Here is a 23,666-nt window from a genome sequence, read left to right as displayed (position 1 = left end):
TGTAGATATTCATTATCATCAAGAATTTTATCCTAATATATGCAATATTGTCTCTTTTATAATCCTTGTTGTACATATCCTATCAATTATAATGTAATAATCTAATTATACTTGAATCTCAAATTATTCTATTATAAAAATTAACTTGCTACCATCGGTAAAAAAAATTTGATATCAATAGTATTCTGACAAATCCATTATACATATTCAAAGTTTTATAATGAAATATTTGCTCCTATAAAATTTTAATTTAATATATATGTTTACCATCCCTCCAAACAGGTGGATGAGTGAATTCTATAATTTTAGGGTTTCATCTAATATACGAAACAATTTAGGCTAACATGATGGATATTAGTGTAATTTTTAAAATATATTGATTAGATTGGATAAAATCTTGATAGATCATATGGATTGGATAAAGTCTTGATAGATCAAATCTCATTTTCTGATGTTTAGGTTAACAAGAATAAATAAGAATTATGGATATTAAATTATACTTAAATGTAGAGGATGATACAAAAATCCCGAAAACCCTTGCTGGCCTGCGCCGTTCTCTTCTCCTGGCTTATGGAAGCACCGCGTCATCCTACATCCGTATCCAGTGTGAGCCGGGATACCGAAAGACACCTTCCGATTGGTTGTTTTGTGTGGGTCCAACAAAGAGAGTTATGAGGACCTTTCTGGTAGCGCATTCTTTCGTGCGCGGTGAATGGGACCGGACACAGGTGACACACCCCTTCCCCACTCACCCACTTAAAAATGCTCCGATCGGCCGGCCATTCCCATGGCTTCTCCTCGCCCGCTACCCCGAGTCCGTCCCCTCTTCGCTCTCTTCCTCTCTCTTCTCTTTCTCGTTTTTCTCCTCCCATGGGCGGCCGGCTCTTCTCCGCTGGAGTCATCCCACCTATATCGAGTCCTCCACATCCAAGAACGGGAGCGCTTACCGCCCGCCGTCCAGGTGGCCGCCGCCCGTGGCCTTCTCGCCCGCCCTATTCCACGTTTCCAGCTTCGAATTCGAGATCGTTTCCAAGGTCGGCAAGTTCTTGATAATGTCTCTTACTAAGACAGACGATCAAATAATGTGAATACGTAGAATTTATTTCCTAAACTTGTTGCAGGACTACGCGTTTCTGCATTTCTTGAAAGGTTTGTGTTGAATCGAGGCTTTATGGGTTTGATTCTTGATGTGCTCTGTATGTGCTAGATCGTTGGTTCTTGGATTTCTTTAGGAGGGTTAAATTATCTGGTTTCTGCTGAATTGGTTTCCTTCTTCGTCCATTTCCCCGAGTCTTGGGTTCCTTCCTCTCTCTCGTCTTTCTCCTAGGCCTCGTCGCATGGACGAATGGCTCTTCTCCGCTGGAGTCCTCCAATCTATATAGAGTCTTGCCGACATCCAGGAACGGAGGCCCTCGCCGCCGTCATCCAGGTGGCCGCCGCCCCTGACCTCCTCGCCCGCCTCCTCCTTTATCACGTTTCCAACTTCGAGTTTGAGATGGTTTCCAAGGTCGCCGACGTCTTTATTGCTAATTTCTCTTACCTTAGACAGACGATCAAATAATATGATTCCGTAGAATTTATTGCCCAAACTTGTTATAGGACTACGTGGTTCTGCATTTCTTGAAAGGTTTCTGCTGAATTGGGCTTTTATGGATTTGATTCTTGATGTGCTCTAGTGTGCTAGACGGTTGGTTCTTGGATTACTTTGGGAGAGTTGAATTACCTGAATCTTCAAAGGAGGAAAAAATTGACAAGTGGAAGTATTGGCGTCATTGTATAGAGGATCATGGTATGTTATTCAAGAAATTCTTGCATTTCCATGCACTTTGGCAACATCTTCCACATTCAAACATGTACAGAAAATTATTACAAATGTTTGACCACCTTGCTTATTTGCCACTTCTTGTTAAGGGTGGATTACAGGCAGGAATTTGTATCAACGGTTGATCTCCTGTGTAAGAATAGTAACTAGTGGCTACATAGTATCTAACAGTGACACTTCTGAATATTACAGTGGATTCAGTTGATAGTTAGATTACGTGGAAGCAAGAATGATGTAGGTCATGTCGCACAATTGTTTGTTTCTACAAGGAAAATTCTATGCATCAGTTTAGAACCTGATGACTGTTGATCATTTTAGTTTTCGTGATTAACATTAGGATGCATTAACATTTTCCAAGAACTAATTGCAATTAACAGAAAATAATTGCAAAGAACATAACTGAAGCTGCTGGATTGTTTCCAAGAACTCTCAGGAACCATTTTTGGTAAGTGCAGAGTCGTTCTTATGATGAACTAAGTAATACATCTAAAATCAACCAACACTATATTGTGTTAAATTGAAAATTTGGACTAGCGACAAGATAGACTGATCAATGAAGCAGCAAATGGTATAGATGCATGAAGAACAAAACAAGCCATTGTCTCATCGAAACATCTGAGAATGCAAAATCTAGGACAGATAGTGTGCAGATAACGTGAAAAATTCAGGACTCAGTTCGAAGGTTAAATCGACTCTAGCATCAAGGTCATAAAGACAAAAATTAGAAGGATAGAGATTTAAGTAACTGTTGTATATGGTTGGGTTATTTTGGTGCTTAGGTCCTCAAATATTCTTTTAGTAATTGATGAGGAACTTTGTTATTTCAAGTGGATGTAGCTACCATGACCTCGTTGATGCAATTGGAAGAAATGGAAAATTAGTAGCAAATGGTCATATCGAAAAACAATCTTGTTGATGTTAAAGTGCTACTGTTAACTTAATTAAAGGAGTCTACAAGTTAGTAAATATTTTGTGGGGAAAAGCAAAAAAGACAATTGTTCAATATCCATAAGGGAATTGATTTATAGGAGGTTTTTCAGCAAGATACAAAGGACTGGCTTTTGGCTGATAATTAAATTGGATCTGCACTCTTCATTAGTGTATTTTACTAACTCCTTCGTGATTAGACTATATTAAAAGATCTAACATTTTCTGATGTGTCATGGACAATTGAATCTTGCCAATACTCAATGATTATGCCTTTTAAGTGTTCTGCAAACTCATTTATCTTTAGAAAGAAAATTGGGACATGGGTAAGGGAACTTAACATGTGTAACAAGTTCAAGTAGTTAATTCATGTTTAATATATTCTATTCAGTAATAGGTTCAAACAAGTATAAAAACTTTTGCTAGATGAAGGCGAATATAATATCCAATAGAGATACGTGGCAGATGAATACTTGAAATTTTAGATCGTTTAGTTGCGTCTATTTGTTGATTGGAGTATTGTGTCAATCCTCTTTCAAAGTTTTATATTAATCAAGATATCTTTTGTATCTATATGATTGCAGTAATTGTCAACATCCAGATCATTTAAATGTTCAATTTTTTCATCACTGTATTCTCTGCTAAATGGATAACACTTCACTGGACTTATTTTTAAGGAAACATGTGGTGGAGTAGCATGCTTCAGTATTAGCAACCATCCATCATTAAGTACAAAAGGATTCCCAGAAATACTGTAAGTACCATTAATTGTTTTTCATATTTATATTGATTCATTCTTTTGTTCATTGATGGTATAGGTTGGTGATTTTGTAAATTGAAGATTAAAATGCTTATTTGCTTTGTTCTTTTATCAGATTGAACTTCACTGACAAAATATAGAAAAATCCATGAAGAATATGGTCCTCAATGAAATTGCTAAAGTATAAGATTAGTAAAACAAGGCTAGATTGGTAATATTGTTAATTGGTTACTACATTATTGTTTTGGTCTTCCTCATAAGATGTATGATGGCAACCTCCTTATTTTTGATGGATGCTAATTTTTACTACATTATTATTTTGTTTTTCCTCATAAGATGTGGGAGGGTGACCTTCTTATTCTTGTTGAATGCTAATTTGGCACCAAGTCATCAACCAGGGTGAATAAGTTGGGAGTCAAATTACTTAAATGTAGCTTGGTTGTGTTTTCTGTATGTTCTGTCATTTGTTGTGTTGGATACAGTATGCAGAGGTATTCTTTTGTACTTTGTTGACATTTTTTATTCATTGGGTAAAGATGAAAGGGAGCTTGATTCTTCTATATCTGATTGGTTTTACTTACTGCTTTCCTTGGTCGATGCTGAAAATCCATCTAGTTGGCTTTCTTTCTTCCTTCTAATGGTTCTGTTTGTTAGACTGTGTCCATCAAGATATTGTGTGGGACAACATCTGGATGTCTTGGCCAATAAATTTGTTTCTAATTTATGGAACTCCTTTCTATCAAGATTTATGGATATTGGAATTTTGGTACAGAATTATGCTACTATAAGTTTTTGTATATGGTTTTTCATTTTTTTTTTGTTAGTGAAATATGAAAGTATTTAAAAAATACTTCAGATGCTTATCCTGTAATTGTGCCTCCTAGTTGAAATACTCTCTCAATGTTTTAACAGAATCCAAGGGACAAGTGGTGTTGAACTTTCTGCTGGTCTCCATTGGTACTTAAAACCAAGGTTCGCAATACCGTACCGTACCGGTATTTCGACCTGGGCTCGGTACCGGTACGGTACGGTGTACCGAGCGGTACACCCAGGTGTACCGAGCACTGCAACAGTGCACTGCAACGGTGCACTGTGCTGCTACAGTCGGACCGGTACCGGACGGTTCGCGTACCGTTGGCCTGTCGGACCGGTACGTACCGCCCGTACCGGGCGATACGATTCGGTACGGCAGACACTGCTTAAAACACTGGTGTCTGATACACATATCTTGGGAAAAAACCGATGGTCTACAGTTGTCATCTCTACCAAAAGTGGGCTCCCTTCCGCATGTTCCTTCGGCTGGTATTTTGGTACAAAGACCTGTTCCGTTGAGTTACTACCAGAATGCTGTTACATCCAGTTGTAAGTTACTTTATTATTTATTTTTTAAGTTGATTTGGCGCTCAATAGCCCCCTTAGTTTGGTCTAGAAGTCCATTAATGTGAGACAGAAGTATCTATTTTCATCTTGATAGCTATTATTTGAAATTCACTTTCTAGTTTTTATATTACTTAAAAGCTACACATAAAGTTGAAACAAGTTTAATCTAGTATGAAAATCCAAGAAACCAACTTTGGGCATGTGGACATTTTTTCTTTTAGTTTCGTAAATTTTAGTGAATACTACTACAAATTATTTGAGCATCTTATGTACTTCGGTACATTATTTATCCTCAAAAGAAGAGAAATAAATGGATAGTTTCACTGTTTTTACTATGATAATAATTAAGAAAATGGTTCTTAACATTGCTTAGACACCAACTCAAACTAACAGCTGCCTGATTGTTATTTGAACAACATAGCTATTAGTTAAAATAAAATACGAAAGCTGGAACAAAGAGGTAAAATTAACGTGATTATAACCTCCATGAAGTTCCATTCTTTATACCATTCACTTCAGAGCATATAATGGAGGTTCACATTTAAAAATGAAATAGATTTTTTTGTTTGATTTTTTTGGATTAAATTTGCTGAACTGAGTGCTAATTTGCTCCACTTTCTGCTTTATACATGGTTGCTTGTCACCATCTATAAGCATGTCAGACTCCATAATTTGTTATAATCTAGCCTCAGGATATTTGTGCTTTCTATATGTTTCTAACTGAAATTTGGATGGGCCAGAAAATGTTTGTACTGTATGTGGATTCAGTAGCTACATAGGTGCAGATGTTACATGTACAATCATGGTGGTTGCCTCCAAGTTCTAACTAACATTTTACAATCATAAAAGTTAGACGTACTGAAACATGTGCTAAGAGATAGTCAATCTGTTAGAATGTCATAGTCCTTAAGTCCATCTAGGTCAATTAGCTATTTTTAGTGATTACATTATCTAGAATGTTTCTTCATTATGCATCTAGTAAAAAATTGTTTCGCAAAAGAAATGAGGATATGCTTAATAAATCATTAATTTCATGAATAGATTTCTCTCCACTATTAGTTGGGCAGCAGGAAGTGACATTTTCCAAGAATGGCAAGTTTGAGCCATTTGATTTATAGTCATTTCAGTGTCTTTGGACCATGGAGAGTCATCATCTGTTGTATGCTTAAACTCATCTAAAATATATAGTCAGTTACCATGACATATGTTTGTTGCCATTTAGTTCCATTCCTGGTGACCTCTTGACTGCTGACTACCTGGTTATTGACCCCTCCAGCAACTAGCTACCAAGTTATCGGTCATCAACAGATAACTATCCATAACTGTTCGGCCATCAACACGTTGTTAGATCAGTGTTGTCAATCCATTTAAATTGTCAGTTAACTTTTTTTAATGCAAATGGTTCAATTTACTTTAAACACTGAATTCTGTCATATAACAACAAGTTCAATTAGTTTATGGTTATATTTTGTAAATGCTTTCACTTCTCCAGCATTTCCATGGTGCATTGAGTGCATTTTAACTGACACATTGCGTGAGCTTTTTACTACTTTGCGCTGCCCTTGTACTCGTTTTACATAATGTTGGCATGCCCTTGTGTTAATATTTGTCCATGATGGTAACATTCTAGTGTGAGTTTGTGTTGCTTGTACTTGCGACCCTTGATTTTGCTAGAACCTTTACGGTGTTTGGATAAATTGGCTAAGATATTGATGCATAGTTTATGATGTGAAATGCCAGCCCTTGGAACTGCCTCGGGTGGCATTCTAGGGGATGACACCCCAGTTGTATGCTATTTATATTTGTTTCTTCTGTGTTGTGAACTTTGTTTTTTTATTGTGTTAAGATTCATATGCATGGTGGAGAAGGAAATTGATTGGATGGTTCTCCAAGGGGTCAACTTACCACTTGCTTTCAATGGGCAAGAAGCCATTTGGCAGAAAGTTTTTGAGGTACAATACTTTTCTTTTTCTTTTATCAGTGTCCTTTGCTATTAGTTTGTCAAGGTATAATACCTCAATATATGTACCTTTTCTATCAAACATAGAGCAACAAATGATGTTTTGCCTGGACTGGTATGTACATAACAGTCCTGGTGTGTGAACCAGTATGTGGACTGCCCCCGTTTTGGACAGTTCAACCTACCCATATAAAATGTAAAAAATATGTTTGCACCCTTGCCCTAATCGTGCACGTCATGACCTTGTACATTGTTGCTCTGCACCACCTAGCGCATACACCTATTCTCCTCTTCCTCCATTGCCTCCTTTTCTTCCTTCCTTTACTGTGCCTTCGCCTTCTCCTTCATCTTCACTCGTACATACCAGTGTACTGGTACCGACCGGTACAGGTCTGGCTAGGGAATGATATGCATCCAGTATGCACTAGACAATCCTTTTTATATAGTTTGAGATGTTAGTTCCTTACGGATGTAACTTTGCGTGCTGTTTTTTTGTACAAGATAATATTTTGCTTCTCATCCCTGTACCATTATTTTTAGCTCTCTCATCAGTCCATTGACGATTTAAGACTCTACTAACAATAGGTCAACTATGGTGTACAACTCACAATGAGGAGTTCCTTTGGTGATTTGACAGTATTTGATACTAGCTGTCAATCTAATGTCAATACCCTGGAGCAAGGTTTTAAATGCCGGTCCGTACCGACGTATTGAGCTCCACTCGGTACGGCACGTATCGGTATATACCGTCGGTATGCCAGGGTATACAGATGGTACATCCAAAAACTTAAAAATACCTCCACTTACCATGCCTCAACAATAGTTGAAATCTAGGGCGGTATTGGTCAGTACGCCTCGATACCGGTCTGTTACGGACAAAACTGTAAATATGGCTTTTAATGTAATGCTTATGTATGTCCGTGTATTTTGGTTTGTTCATGCGTTGCACAACATGTAGAGGGACAGTCGAATGCTTAACAACCCTATTTTGGTTGAGTTTGGTGGCCGTTTTAGGCTTGTAAATAAAGGATGTGTCATGTGGACACTTGTGAGAGATATTTGGTTTGTAGTGGACCATTTTGGATCCTTTGTTGTGCGACTGTTCAGAGCTTATAAAGTCTGTTTGTAATTTGTATTGGCTATGAAGTGTTTTTCGAAATGTTTGCTTGTGGATCCCGAGTGAGGCGCTTTCTCTAACTCGTTTTCTCTTTCGTAGGTCCTAAGGGACCATGAGATGTTTCGGAGAGGCTGACCTTTGCGGATGGACACGCAACGGTGCCGCACGACTTAGGCAAAACCAACTAAGTCAATGACAGATGGTATCAGAGCGGGACAAGCACTCATAGAAACACTTGACATGCAAACGTGGGGGACTTAGCGGGGCTGCATTGAGGGCAGCCCGCACGCGCGACCGTTTAGGGGAAAGCGAGCATGGAGAGGTAGGGAAAAGGAGTCGCTCAGAGGAGCGGGTATCTGAGATTGACATTCAGAGGAATGACCAACCCTTCGTGCAAGAGGCACCACGAGGATAAGCAAGTTGGGAAGAATGCGTAGCGCACAAAGGTTGGGATGGTTGAGTTTGAGCTACGACTTAACGTTGACAACTATACTTGATGGTGCTTAAGGCAAGCGAGGCACTTGGTAAAGGATGAGACTATGTAAGGTAGAATGAGTTGTTCAGTGACCGAAAGAGTTGTGCAAAGCTCACAGAGGTGAGGGGAATTGCTAACTCGAAGAATTCGGTACTCATGTAAAGGCTTGTATGCGAATGATGGAGTGTTCGTGGCTATCCCAATGCGACCGAAACTTAATGCAATAGAGCATTGAAACTTTCTCTTTAGCATGAGAAGGATACGTTTGTAGGAGGCTGAAGTGTGCAGCCAGTTCAGTATGTTGCTAGGCCTTGAGGGGCGTAGCGGGGACTGTATTGAGTAACTAACTCGATGCATGGAGTACAACCTTCGAGGAGGCGAGCGAAGTCAAATAACCTTTGTCTTCTTAACTCTTAAGAGAATGGCCGAAACCGAGTACCCTAATTCTCTTAGCTATCTAGCAGAGGAGCTCTGCATATGTTTAAAGCCCCTTCGAAGAAACAAAATGGAAAACAATATTTGTCAAATCCTCACCAATGGTGATCAGTGCTACTGAGAGTAGATTATCTGCTTCATTTCCCAAGAGAATGCCAATCGAAAGCGGAAGTGATGCGAACCTACTTGGAAGTGACAACTAAGTGAAAGAAGAGTCGATAGGCAAAATTTGTGGAGGAAGGACCCGAAAGCTTCAAAAGTTTACGAGGCGATGCTCATTAAATCTCCAACAAGCATCCACCCAGTTTAACCAGCATGAGGCATTTGAGAGACTGAAGCATAGTAAGGATGGTCTTTTCTTTCATATGAAGGATCCGCAGGGACCAACAGGGATCGACACAACTCAGCCAACCACACACTAGAGTCAAAGTCATTGGCGAGTTGAAGCAGCATGGTAGATCAAAAGTTCGACTACTCAACAACAGCAGCGGAGAGCAGCTGGGAGCCAAGAGACGCATTGCAGCTGGAGCAGAAGATTGAAGACTTAGCAAAGGCATGGAGTTGCAATGTCGGCAAAGGCTTCGACGAGGACGTTGAAGGAATAAGTGGGGGAGAATGTCACGGACAAAACTGTAAACAGGGCTTTTAACGTAATGCTTATGTATGTCCGTGTCTTTTGGTTTGTTCATGTGTTGCACAGTATGTAGAGGGATAGTCGAAGGCTTAACAACCCTATTTTAGTTGGGTTTGGTAGTCGTTTTATGCTTGTAAATAAAGGTTGTGTCATGTGGACACTTGTGAGAGATATTCGGTCTGTAGCGGACCATTTTGGATCCTTTATTGTGGGACCGCTTAGAGCTTGTAAAGTCTGTTTGTAATTTGCATTGGCTATGAAGTGTTTTCCGAAATGTTTGCTTGTGGATCCCGAGTGAGGCGCTTTCTCTAACCTGTTTTCTCTTTTGTAGGTCCTAAGGGACCATGGGAGGTTTCGGGGAGACTGACCTTTGCGGACGGACACGCAACGGTGCCGCACGACTTAGGCAAAACCAGCTAAGTCCATGATAGGTCGGTATGCCTCGGTACCGATTAAAACATTGGTACTGCCGGTAGAGGGTGGTCCGCATACCGATATCCTCTCGGATCGGTACATACCGCCTGTACCGGGCAGTACATATCGAAATTGAGAACCCTGCTTTGGAGTTAGTTTTCCCATTCTACCTATAATACTTCTAGGAAAGAGATTTTCCCTAAAACCTAATAAGCTAGTTAGCATTAAAAAGTAATTATCACACTGATTGTCATTTAGCAATTCTTTTCTTGTGCGATCACTGAGCAAGAAGCTGAAACTCCATATATTGGAGTCTAGAAGTTTACATAGGGAGCAGTTTTGACAAAATAGTGAACAGAAATCCCTGAATGTGAACCTCTTGTTGTTTTAATAATTATATGCTTGGTGATCTTACTACATGGTATATAGGCAACTCCCTTATAATTTGTCAAGCTTCATATGGTATAATACTTAAAACAAAAATAAAAACTTCATTGCAAATAATTTTCCTTGTGATATTCAGCTTGACATGGATAGGATGATATCATTTATTCTTTAATCTCTTCATGTGCTTTTTATTTTATGTTATTTTGCTACTTGGTTATTGATGACATGTGATCATCTCTAATCATTTAACCAGAAGAGGATATATTTACAATTTATGTTACCATGAATTCCATTAGATGATATTACCTACTTAAGTTTTGTATGAGTTCTTTGTTGTTTGTCTGCATAGTGATTATCAAGATTTGTCACATTGCTCTAGCAGGTTATTGGAATTATTATTAATTTTTAAACAGTCTTCATACTCTTTTTTAGAGGTATAATATCAGCCGTAGAGATCTGGATGATTTTTTCGGGGGGCCTGCATTTCTTTCATGGTCACGTATGGGAAACTTGCATGGGTGAGTTTACTATTTTGTTTAATTTTAGTTTCAGTACATGGTAGAAATGGATTATATACATGGTTTTGATTGGTAATCAAATGTTGTGCAAAATTTATAATCTTGACCACATACTAATTTAAATTCTTTTATTTTATATTCTTTTTCTGTGCTTGATACTAGATGGGGTGGACCCCTGCCTCAAAGTTGGCTTGATGATCAACTTGTTCTTCAGAAGAAAATTCTTCCTAGGATGTACTCGTTTGGAATGACTCCGGGTAATTTTAGAAGAATATTTAAACTCAATCCTCTATATTTGTAGGCATCCTTAAGATCACAATCTTGCATGATACATTTTGAATCTTAGTAAGTTCTCTTAATATAATATTTTAGGTTGGTAACGTCCTTAAGATCACAATCTTGCACAATTAACGGATACATTTTGACTCTAAAAAGTTATATATCTATTTATTAGAAAAAATTGTTTGCATCACATCTTTGATTATTTTTCATTGTAATGTGAAGTTTATATGTTTAGATTACTTTGTGGTTGATGCTTGTAAATCGCTAAGGTTTTATAACATATCGCGTGATGCATGTGACAGACTGCATTAGTTGAGGTTTGGAAACTGAGTGTATGCCCTCCTCTCATATACACGAGGCTGTTTCTCATGACTGTTCAATAACTCTTAACAATGGAATAAATGGGATTAATGTCATGCCCTGCTGCAACTTTACTCACAAAGCCAACCTGTATTGGACAGGTTAATGTGCTTTATTCCAATGACATTGAGCCATATAATTTTATACAAACAGGTAAACAAATAAAAAAATTATTTTTTTCATTTATTGTCTCAAAATATTTGAGGATAACACTTAATTTGAGTTCAAAACCAATCATATGAACTAAACAAAGTACTATTGTATGGCATAAATTCTATTGTATCCTGTCTCAGTTAATTTTACTAAGTCTATTGCAGATTGAAATGGTATTATAAACAACATAATTAACACAGTAATTTGCTACGGAATGTTCCAATTGCAAAATTACATAAGGACAAGGGGAATAGATTTGAAGGTATATTTTGAGAATTGTCACAACAAATATAACATTGTTTTCACTTGTTCATATTACTTATGCCTTCTTACATGCTAGTGGGATTGGCAACATAAGTTGATTACCGGAGTCATCAATTGTGTAATGTTGACACCCGGGAATGAACAACAATAAGACGAGGGAAGAGGACATAATTCAAACTCTCTATTTGACTAACACAAAATGCAATAGGAACAATCCTTAAATTGGTTTTTTACTAACTAAGGATTGGTTATTGGAAATTGAAAATAACTAGTAATGATGTATATAATAAAATCGTGACTATCTTGATGGTGTTGAGATGTGCCTTGGTGAATGGATATTTAAATTATACGAATATATTAATGATTCAATGGTTCAATGATGATATTGCTACTACTGACTATTTTAACAGAATAGTTAGTGACTAAATTCTAATATTTGTTTAATAAGTAAGTTGTTTATGATATAGAGTTTATTGATTTGTCTTATCTTAATTTTGTTAATTTTTATAAGAAAATTAGGAAGAAATTTAAAATTTACATTATATTAAATGACTTTCAAGATACTTACACGTAGAGTCGAATCGGAGATCCATCAATTGTGCAACAACGCACTGACCATTAGGATGTCAAATCAGAGATCTATCAATTGTGCTATAACGTACTAACCATTAGGATGTCTCAACAGAGCCTCTTGGTCTGAGCTCATGAAGAAAACAAGTCAGTGTGTCAATAACTTTCAATAAAATAATTTATGCTTTGGACAATCTTTTTCATTTGAAATATCAGGTAAAGTTGCATTTGATCACTATTTGATTCAGCTTTTAGAAATCCTCTTATGTGCTAGTGATGGGCTGAAGCAACCTCAAGAATTTTGGCTAGTACTATTACACATTTATATGAAAATGAAGGTCAAACAAGCCTTTATGTTTGGATACCATCTTGATTTAAGCTATAAAACTTTCTTCTTTCTACCATTCCTTCTTTACCCTTTTACCTAATAGTAAAGCATTGGTGAGCATGGTTTGATGTACTACCTAAAAGTGTACTAGATGAGCGGTACATACTGCTGATTGGTACGTGGACCAACCATTTTCGGATGGTACAAGATGAGCATTGGTGAGATGGTTTGACATACCAGTTGAAAGGGTACAAGATGAGCGGTATGTATCGGTTCACCTGTTGATTGATACACTGACCAACCATTTTTGGATGGTACACTATAAGGTTGGTGTACCGGATGGTATGCCTCATGTATCACCTGATATGGTCACCATTACTGATCAATGCGGGTTGGTAACAGTTGGATTTCAATGGTACCAATCAACATTTGGGTCAAATCAGTTCCAATAGTTAGTTCAACCGTTATGTCACGAATGATCGTCGTGCACTCGCAACAACTTCGTTCAACGAACCGTTCGTCGCTTTCGCATGCTTGTACAGAGACATGACAGTCTGTTTTGCCTTGGTTTTGTGTTTTTCTTGTAAAAAAATACATGTTCGAACAGGTTGCAGCGCTACAGTGCAATTCGGGAAGTCGTATATGCTGGGCTTCGTTAAAAAACTTGGCGTTCATAAATTTTGCACAAAGTCAAGGTTTGATAGGTTCTTTTTGGACCATCTCAAAAATTCAAAAAATTGATCATTCCCAAAATATTTGCCCTAGTGAAGTCCTATGAGAATGGTTTCACAGAAAAACTTGATGGTCATAAAGATTGCGCAAAGTCGAGGTTCAATTGGTTTTTTATGCACCGTCTCGAAATTTTATTGACCATTCCTAACATATTAGCCCAAGAATATTTGGGCATAATGTTGACCATTCCTAACATATTAGCTAAAGAAAATTTGTACAAGCCAAGTAGGTAGCCCTAGGGAGAAGCCACCGTCGCCCCTGCCCTAAGTCACCCTCGCACTCGCTATTAAAGGCACGGGAGTGTGTGTTGCCCGCGAGGTGCCCGTGCCCTCAGTCTCTTCTCGCCTCCTATCGCAAGGGTCGCCTCCCTGCCTCTTCTCTGGTATAGAACTATCAATCATTGGGATTTTAGTCCTAGAGAAATTGTATATACCTGGATTCTGGAAAAAAATATGATGGTCATAAAGCTTCTACAAAGTCGAGGCTCGATTGGTTTTTTGTACACTATCTCGAAAATTTAAAATATTTACCTTTCCCAACACTTTTCCACAAGGGAAGTTGTATCAAAGTCTAGGTTCAATCGGTTTTCGCATAACGATTCAAAATTTTGATCATTCCCAGCATTTTAGCATTATGGAAGTTGTGTGAACCTGGTTTCGCATAACGATTATAATATTTGCGCAAAGTTGAGGTTTGGTCGATTTTTTGAGCATTATCTCAAAAATTCAAAACATTGATCATGCCCAACATATTATACCTGTGGAAGTTGTATAAGCCAGTTTTCGCAAAGAAGAAACGATCAAAAAGTTTGCGCAAAGTTGAGGTTCGAACAGTTTTGCGCACCATCTTGAAAATTCAAAATAATAACCATTCCCAACATATTAGCCTAAAGGAAGTTAGTTGTATAAGCTTGGTTTCAGAAACAAACTTATAACCATAAATTTTGCATAAAGTCGAAGTTGGATTGGTTTTCTACGCACCGTCTCGAAAATTCAAAAAATTGATCATTCCAAACATATTTGTCCATGAGATGTCATACGAGCATAGTTTTAGAAAAAAAAATGTGATAGTTAAAAGTTTTTGCAATGTCGAGGTTCGATCGATTTTTTACATACCATATTAAAAATTCAAAAAATTGATCACTTACAACATATTTGTCCTAGGGTAGTCAATATAAGCATAGTTTCGGAAAAAGACGTGGTAGTCATAAACTTTGCGAAAAATCGAAGTTTAATTGGTTTTTTGCGCACCATCTCGAAAATTCAAAATATTGATTATTGCCAACATATTAGCTCCATGGAAGTTGTTTAAGCTTAGTTTTTCAAAAAAATATGACGGTTATAAAATTTACGCAAAATCGAGGTTCGATCAGTTTTTTGCGCACCGTCTCAAATATTCGAAATATTGACTATTCCAAACATATTAGCTCTAGAGAAGTTGTTTAAGCTAGGTTTTGACAAAAGACGTGACGGTCATCAAGTTTACAAAGAGTTAAGGTTCGATCGATTTTATGTGCACTCTCTCAAAAATTTAAAATATTGACAATTCCCAAAAAATTTACCTTCAGGAAGTCGTATATGCTGGGCTTCGTTAAAAAACGTGGCGGTCATAAATTTTGCACAAAGTCAAGGTTTGATAGGTTCTTTTTGGACCATCTCAAAAATTCAAAAAATTGATCATTCCCAAAATATTTGCCCTAGTGAAGTCCTATGAGAATGGCTTCACAGAAAAACTTGACGGCCATAAAGATTGCGCAAAGTCGAGGTTCAATCGGTTTATTATGAACCGTCTCAAAATTTTATTGACCATTCCTAACATATTAGTCCAAGAAAATTTGGGCATAATGTTGACCATTCCCAACATATTATCTCAAGAAAATTTGTACAAGCCAAGTAGGTATCCCTAGGGAGACGCAATCGTCGCCCCTGCCCTAAGTCACCCTCGCACTCGCCATTAAAGGCACGGGAGTGTGTGATACCCGCGAGGTGCCCTTGCCCTCAGTCTCTTCTCGCCTCCTATCGCAAGGGTCGTCTCCTTACCTCTTCTCTGGTAGAGAACTATCAATCTCTGGGATTTTAGCCGTAGGGAAATTGTATATGTATGGATTTTGGAAAAACATCTGATGGTCATAAAGCTTTTGTAAAGTCGAGGCTCGATTGGTTTTTTGGGCACTATCTCGAAAATTTAAAATATTTACTATTGCCCAAGGGAAGTTGTATAAGCTTAGGGTCACACAAAAAAATGACGATCATAAAGGTTCCCTAAAGCCGAGATTCGATTGTTTTTTGTGGACCCTGTCAAAAATTTATAATTTTAATAATTTCCCAAATATTAGCTTTCGGAAAGTTGTATAAGCTTAGTTTCGTACGAAAACATGATCGTCATAAAGTTTGTGCAACGTCGGGGTTTGATCAGTTGTTTGCGTATTCTTGAAAATTCAAAAAATTGATTATTATCAACTCATTTGCCCTAGCGAAGTCGTTTGCGCATGGTTTCACAAAAAATTATGTATGTCATAATATTTACACAAAGTCAGGGTTTAATTGGTTTTTTGAGCACCATCTTAAACATTCAAAATTTTGACCATTCCCTGCATCTTAGTATTATGGAAGTTGTGTGAGCCTGATTTCGTAAGAAAACATGACGCTCATAAAATTTACGCAAAGTCGAGGTTTGGTCGATTTTTTTAGCATTATCTCAAAAATTCAAAACATTGATCATGCCCAACATATTAAGACCTATGGAAGTTGTATAAGCCAGTTTTCGCAAAAAAAGAAACGGTCATAAAGTTTGCGCAAAGTCGAGGTTCGAACAGTTTTTGCACACCATCTTGAAAATTCAAAATAATAACCATTCCCAATATATTAGCCCAAAGGAAGTTTGTTGTATAGGCTTGGTTTCAGAAACAAACTTACAATCATAAATTTTGCATAAAGTCGATGCTGGATTGGTTTTCTACGCACCGTCTCGAAAATTAAAAAAATTGATCATTCCAAACATATTTGTCCATGTGATGTCGTACGAGCATAGTTTTAGAAAAAAAACATGATAGTTAAAAGTTTTTGCAATGTTGAGGTTCGATCGATTTTTTGCGCACTATCTCAAAAATTTTAAAATTGATTACTCCCAACATATTTGCCCTAGGGTAGTCAATATAAGCATAGTTTCGGATAAAGACGTGACAGTCATAAACTTTACGAAAAATCAAAGTTCAATTGGTTTTTTGCATACTATTTCGAAATTTTAAAATATTAACCATTCCCAACATATTAGCTCCATGGAAGTTGTTTAAGCTTAGTTTTTCAAAAAAATATGACGGTTATAAAGTTTACGTAAAGTTAAGGTTCGATCAGTTTTTTTGCACCGTTTCAAATATTCGAAATATTGACAATTCCAAACATATTAGCCCTAGGGAAGTTATTTAAGCTGGGTTTTGCCAAAAGACGTGACGCCCATCATGGTTGCAAAGAGTTAAGGTTCGATCGGTTTTTTGTGCTCCCTCTAAAAAATTTAAAATATTGACAATTCCCAATAAATTTACCTTCGGGAAGTCGTATATGCTGAGCTTCGATAAAAAACATGGTGGTCATAAATTTTGCACAAAGTCAAGGTTTGATAGGTTCTTTTTGGACCATCTCAAAAATTCAAAAAATTGATCATTCCCAAAATATTTGCCCAAGTGAAGTCCTATGAGAATGGTTTCACAGAAAAACTTGACGGTCATAAAAATTGCACAAAGTCGAGGTTCAATCGGTTTTTTATGCACCGTCTCGAAATTTTATTGACCATTCATAACATATTAGCCCAAGAATATTTGGGCATAATGTTGATCATTCCCAACATATTAGCCCAAGAAAATTAGTACAAGCCAAGTAGGTAGCCCCCGGGAGAAGCCACCGTCGCCCCTGCCCTAATGTCACGGACTTAGCTGGTTTTGCCTAAGTCGTGCGGCACCCTCGCGCGTCCGTCCGCAAAGGTCAACCTCCCCGAAGCCTCCCATTGTCCCTTAGGACCAACCAAAGAGAGAACGGGTTAAAGAGAACGCCTCAATCGGGATCCACAAGCAAACATGTCCGAAAAACACTTTATAGACAATGCAAATTACAAACAGACTTTACAAGCTCTGAACAGTGGCACAACAAAGGGTAAAATGGTCCATTATAGATCGAAAAGCTCTCGCACGTGTCCACATGACACAACCTTTATTTACAAGCCTAAAGAGGCCACCAACCTAACTCAAATGGGACTTTGAAGCCTTCGGCCGTCCCTTTATATGCTGTACAAGGCATGAACATAAGCATTACATCCAACATCTTGTTTAGAAGTTTGTCCGTTACATTCTCCCCTACTTATCCCTTCGACGTCCTCGTCGAAGCCTTTGTGAACACTGCAAATCTTTGCCTTTGCTGAGTCTTCAATCTTTCGCTCCAGCTGCAATGCGCCTCCTGGCTCCCAGTTGCTCTCCGCTGCTGTTTTTGAGTAGTCGAACCTTTGATCCGCCATGCTGCTTCAACTCGCCAATGACTTTGACTCTGGTGTGGGGTTGGCTGAGTTGTGTTGATCCTTGTTGATTCCTGTGGATCTCCCAGATGAAGGAAAAGACCATCCTTACTGCGCTAGTCTCTCAAATGCCACATGCTGCTTGAACTGGGTGGATGCTTGTTGGAGCTTTAACGAGCATCATCTCGCAAACTTCTGAAGTTTTGGGTCCTTCCTCCACAAAATTTGCTCATTGACTCTTCTTTCACTTAGTTGTCACATCCAAGTAGGTTCGCATCACTTCCGCTTTCGATTGGCATTTCGTTGGGAAATGAAGCGGACAATCTACTCTCAGTAGCACTGATCACCATTGGTGAGGATTTGACAACTATTGTCTTCCATTATCTTCGAAGGGTCTTTGAACTTGTGCAGAGCTCCTCTGCTGGATAGATAAGAGAATTGGGATACTCGGTTTCGCCCATTCTCTTAAGGGTTGAGAAGGCAAAAGTTACTTGACTTCGCCCGCCTCCTCGAGGTTGTACTTCATGCATCGAGCTGGTTACTGGCCTTCGCCTGCTCTTTGCTCACACTTCTGAAGCACTTGAAGTGTTTGCACTCCTTGCGTTGAGTTAGTTACTTTGATTCACCTTCTCAATGCCATTGAACTTCTGGAATGCAGGAAGTTTTCACCCCAACTTGGAGTAATTCTCTCATAGGTTTGGTCGCCTCTGGGATTGTACCGTCTTCTCCATCAACCCTGCCGCCTACTCCTCTGAGTAGCAAAGGTACAGCACCGCGTACTGCCTGCTTCGTTCCTTGGTTATGCACTCTTGCATGACCCGAAGTCCTTCACTTTCGGCTATCTTTGATGAGAAGCACATTGACACCGGTCTTACGAAGTTCTTCGGCCTCTGCCCTTTAGCCTTGTCTCGGTACTTGGAGATTGCCTCTGCATTCTCCACCTCCTCGGCCCCTTTCACGACCAAGCGCTCTCCCTCCATGAGAGCAAGGGATCAATGACTTTCACGGAAGTCCCGCCTCTACGGTACCATGGCGCTGCCATGCCCATGGCCCTACTATCCGTCGCCTCGCATCTGCATCCCTTTTCTTCACGATCAGTAGATATGTCTCCGTGGCACTCCTCTGAGTCCACCTCCATTCTAACTGATGCTTGATTTTGAGTAGCTAAGTCCCTCTGGACTTGTCGTCGCTTCCTCGCCCCTTTCGACCCCTTGCTTCAACACCTCTGTGTTCTCCAAGCAGTCCGTTTGGTCGATGGAAAGACAGACTGCAACTCCCATGCATGGCCTCTGCCATCACGTTGTAGGGTTTGCACTGATTCTGTTCTCCTTAGCTTCCTTAGTAGCAACGTTCGCTTACTCGGCCTTGTCCTCTGACTTGCCGGGCTCCCTTAAGCGAATGTGAGCTCTGGAGCAGTCCAACTCTCCAGCTGCTTCGATCATACCTCTGCATGATCAAGTTCCTCCCATGGAACTCACTGGTACTTGCATTCGAACTTTTCCCTTGGTGGAACCCAGCCCCCATATGCTGATGGCCAAGGTTTTCATCCGATGCAAAATTCGATGCACGTACGGAAGACCCGCCTCTGCGGTACCATGGCCTTCACTCCTTGAATCCATAGCCCTTCTTGCCGTCGTGTTGTTCACCGAAGTGGAGCTCCCAGTAGCTCCCGATCATACCTCCATATGATCAAGTCCCTCCCGGGACTTAAGTCGTGTGTATCGCATTGCCACGAACTGTTCCACCACGATCCGCTGCACCATGTCGCCTCCTGGTGACATCTCCATTGCATTCTGATCCTTGTGGAATAAACTCGAATTGTGAACCCTACATGTGTGGCCTCTGCCAATACATCGCAGGGTCTCCTCCACCTTCGATTTTGTTCGCTCCTTTGGCAATCGACCTTCATCCACCGACTCTTGGGTCACACCTAGATGAAGCACCGCTCTAGGACAGTCCGTCGCCTAGTAGCTCCCGAAGTCCACCGACTTCATTGTAATTTGTGCACCATTGTCTGGATCCTGGGCCTCTGCCCCTACCTGCACAATCTCCGCTGCCACAACATATTCTTCAAGAGTACCCATCTCTGCGTCCTCTTGCCCCATGCTAAGGCCTTTTGAACCCAACTTTGCCTCCGCAAATTGAGTCGCCTTAGTTCCTCCATCAAATGCTTCTCCGAGATAAGGTGCATGTGCCCCGAAGCTCCCTTCGTCTTTGGTACCATGCAAGATGAGTCCGCTCCGTCAGAATGAAGGACCCATGAAACAACATGATCCTACTCTTGCCTCTGCAAGAGTTCATGTCCTTGACCTCTGTCTAAGGAAAGCACTGTGCCTCTGCTCCACGTTCCAACTTCTATGCTGGCTCCCTTTATGCGGCTTGGGTACTTCGCCAAGTTACACCCAAGTTGCTCCGCTCCTCGTTTTTGCATTGAGTCGATGGTGGCCCTCGCGCCCACCATTCCACGGGTTAGCCCTCCCTTGAGTCCGATCTCCACATCGACTCCAAGTGTGCCTTCATTTAAGTTGCTTTGGGTCGCTCCCCCACTTGATCTCGCCATGCATCCACCAATGCATTCTCTCAAGCGAGATCATGCGACGACTCCTCGCCGCTTACTCAGTCCATTGAGCTTCGTGGAGTTGTTGTTTGTTGAGGTACTCCTCCTCAACTTGTGAGGTCCGTCTCACATGATTCTCCCTCTAGAGAGCCGGGACTTACCCCTCCTGGATAACTGTCCCATTGGAGCAATATCTTTCTTCATTTCGGAGACCACCATCCCCTTGGACTACTCCGATCTGCTGAACAAACTGTGCATTGTTCTGCCTCCTGCAAATGCACTTACTAGATTGCGACTCTCCGTCAATACAGCCCCCGCTGCACCCCTCAAGGCCTAGCAACATGCTGAACTCATTGCACACTTCAGCCTCCTACGGACGTATCCTTCACATGCCGAAGAGAAAGTTTCAATGCTCAATGGCGCCGAGTTTCGGTCGCCTTTGGATGGCCACGAACATTCCATCGTCCGCATATAAGCCCATGCATGAGTACCAAATTCTTCGAGTTCGCAATTCCCCTCACCTTTGTGAGCTTTGCATAACTCTTTTGGTCGTTGAGCAACTTATTCCACCTTGGATGGTCTCATCCTTTACCAAGCGCCTCGCTTGGCTTGAGCACCATCAAGTATGGTTGTCAACGTTGAGCCGTAGCTCAAACTCAGCCATCCCAACCTTTGTACGCTCCACATTCTTCCAAGCTTGCCTGTTCTTGTGGTGCCTCTTGCGCGAAGGGTTGGCCATTCCTCTGAATGCCAATCTCAGATGCCCGCTCCTCTGAGCGACTCCTTTTCCCTACATCTCCATGCCTGTTTTCCCCCAAACGGTCGCGCGTGTGCTGACTGCCCTCAATGCAGTCCCGCTAGGTCCCCCACGTTTGCATGCTAAGTGTTTCTATGAGTGCTTGTCCCGCTCTGATACATGTGTCACGGACTTAGCTGGTTTTGCCTAAGTCGTGCGGCACCCTCGCGCGTCCGTCCGCAAAGGTCAGCCTCCCCGAAGCCTCCTATTGTCCTTTAGGACCAACCAAAGAGAGAACGGGTTAAAGAGAACGCCTCACTCGGGATCCACAAGCAAACATGTCCGAAAAACACTTTATAGACAATGCAAATTACAAACAGACTTTACAAGCTCTGAACAGTGGCACAACAAAGGGTAAAATGGTCCATTACAGACCGAAAAGCTCTCGCACGTGTCCACATGATATAACCTTTATTTACAAGCCTAAAGAGGCCACCAACCTAACTCAAATGGGACTTTGAAGCCTTCGGCCGCCCCTTTATATGCTGTACAAGGCATGAACATGCCAAAAGACACGGACACACATAAGCATTACATCCAACATCTTGTTTAGAAGTTTATCCGTTACACTAAGTCACCCTCGCACTCGCCATTAAAGGCACGGGAGTGTGTGTTGCCCGCGAGGTGCCCTTGCCCTCAGTCTCTTCTCGCCTCCTATCGCAAGGGTCGCCTCCCTACCTCTTGTCTGGTAGAGAACTATCAATCACTGGGATTTTAGGCCTAGGGAAATTGTATATGCCTGGATTCTGGAAAAAATTATGATGATCATATTACTTTTTGCAAAGTCGAGGCTCAATTGGTTTTTTTGCATTATCTCAAAAATTTTAAATATTTACCAATCCTAACACTTTTGCACAAGGGAAGTTGTATAAGCTTAGGTTCACAAAAAAAAAATGACGATCATTAAGATTGCCCAAAGCCGTGATTCGATTGTTTTTTGTTCACCCTCTCAAAAATTTACAATATTGACAATTTCCCAAATATTAGCTTTCGGAAAGTTGTATAAGCTTAGTTTCGCACTAAAACATGGCCGTAATAAAGTTTGTGCAAAGTCTAGGTTCAATCGGTTTTCTGCGCACCATCTCAAATATTCAAAATTTTAACCATTCCCGGTATCTTAGCATTATGGAAGTTGTGTGAGCCTGGTTTCGCAAAAAAATATGATGATCATAAAATTTGTGCAAAGTCGAGTTTTGGTCGGTTTTTTGAGCATTATCTCAAAATTTCAAAACATTGATCATGCCCAACATATTAGACCTATGGAAGTTGTATAAGCCAGTTTTCGCAAAAACGAAACAATAATAAAGTTTGCGCAAAGTCGAGGTTCGAACAGTTTTTGTGCACCATCTTGAAAATTCAAAATAATAACCATTCTCAACATATTAACCCGAAGGAAGTTAATTGTATAAGCTTGGTTTTAGAAACAAACTTATAGCCATAAATTTTACATAAAGTCGAAGTTGAATTGGTTTTGTACGCACCGTCTCGAAAATTTAAAAAATTGATCATTCCAAATATATTTGTCCATTAGATGTCGTATGAGCATAGTTTTAGAAAAAAAACGTGATAGTTAAAAGTTTTTGTAATGTCGAGGTTCGATCAATTTTTTGCGCACCATCTCAAAAATTCAAAAAATTGATCACTCCTAACATATTTGTCCTAGGGTAGTCAATATAAGTATAGTTCGAAAAAAGATGTGACAGTCATAAACTTTATGAAAAATCGAAGTTCAATTGGTTTTTTGCACACCATATCGAAAATTCAAAATATTGACTATTCCCAACATATTAGCTCCATGGAAGTTGTTTAAGCTTAGTTTTAAAAAAAAAAATGACGGTTATAAAGATTACGCAAAGTCGAGGTACGATCAGTTTTTTTTGCACCGTCTCAAATATTCGAAATATTGACCATTCCAAACAAAGTAGCTCTAGAGAAGTTGTTTAAGTTGGGTTTTGCCAAAAAAGTGACGGTCATCAAGTTTGCATAGAGTTAAGGTTCGATCGATTTTTTATGCTTCCTCTCAAAAGTTTAAAATATTGATAATTCCCAATAAAGTTGCATTCGGGAAGTCGTATATTCTAGGCTTCGTTAAAAAACTTGGCGGTCATAAATTTTGCACAAAGTCAAGGTTTGATAGGTTCTTTTTGGACCATCTCAAAAATTCAAAAAATTGATCATTCCTAAAATATTTGCCCTAGTGAAGTCCTATGAGAATGGTTTCACAGAAAAACTTGACGGTCATAAAGATTGCGCAAAGTCAATGATCAATCGGTTTTTTATGCACCGTCTTAAAAT

The 23,666-nt window shown here is 39.7% G+C and overlaps 1 protein-coding gene across 5 annotated transcripts in view; it reads left to right on the top strand.

Moving 5' to 3' along the window:
- The first annotated feature begins 744 nt into the window (after positions 1-744).
- The window catches only part of LOC135632116 (alpha-N-acetylglucosaminidase-like), a 37,118-nt gene continuing 14,196 nt past the window's right edge, over positions 745-23,666 (top strand). For 3 of the 5 annotated variants that reach the window (XM_065140526.1, XM_065140528.1, XM_065140525.1), the window contains exons 1-6: positions 746-1,034; positions 1,677-1,789; positions 3,427-3,503; positions 6,736-6,841; positions 10,744-10,829; positions 10,992-11,086. The gene's annotated coding sequence lies outside the window, so the exon portion shown is untranslated. Of the gene's footprint in view, positions 1,035-1,121; positions 1,150-1,676; positions 1,790-3,426; positions 3,504-6,735; positions 6,842-10,743; positions 10,830-10,991; positions 11,087-23,666 lie in introns of all 5 variants that reach the window. The other 2 variants (XM_065140524.1, XM_065140527.1) reach the window with 2 other exon arrangements.

Source organism: Musa acuminata, chromosome BXJ3-2 (genome assembly GCF_036884655.1).
Source record: "Musa acuminata AAA Group cultivar baxijiao chromosome BXJ3-2, Cavendish_Baxijiao_AAA, whole genome shotgun sequence".
Taxonomy (NCBI): Eukaryota; Viridiplantae; Streptophyta; class Magnoliopsida; order Zingiberales; family Musaceae; genus Musa; species Musa acuminata.
This window is presented reverse-complemented; position numbering and strand designations above follow the sequence as displayed.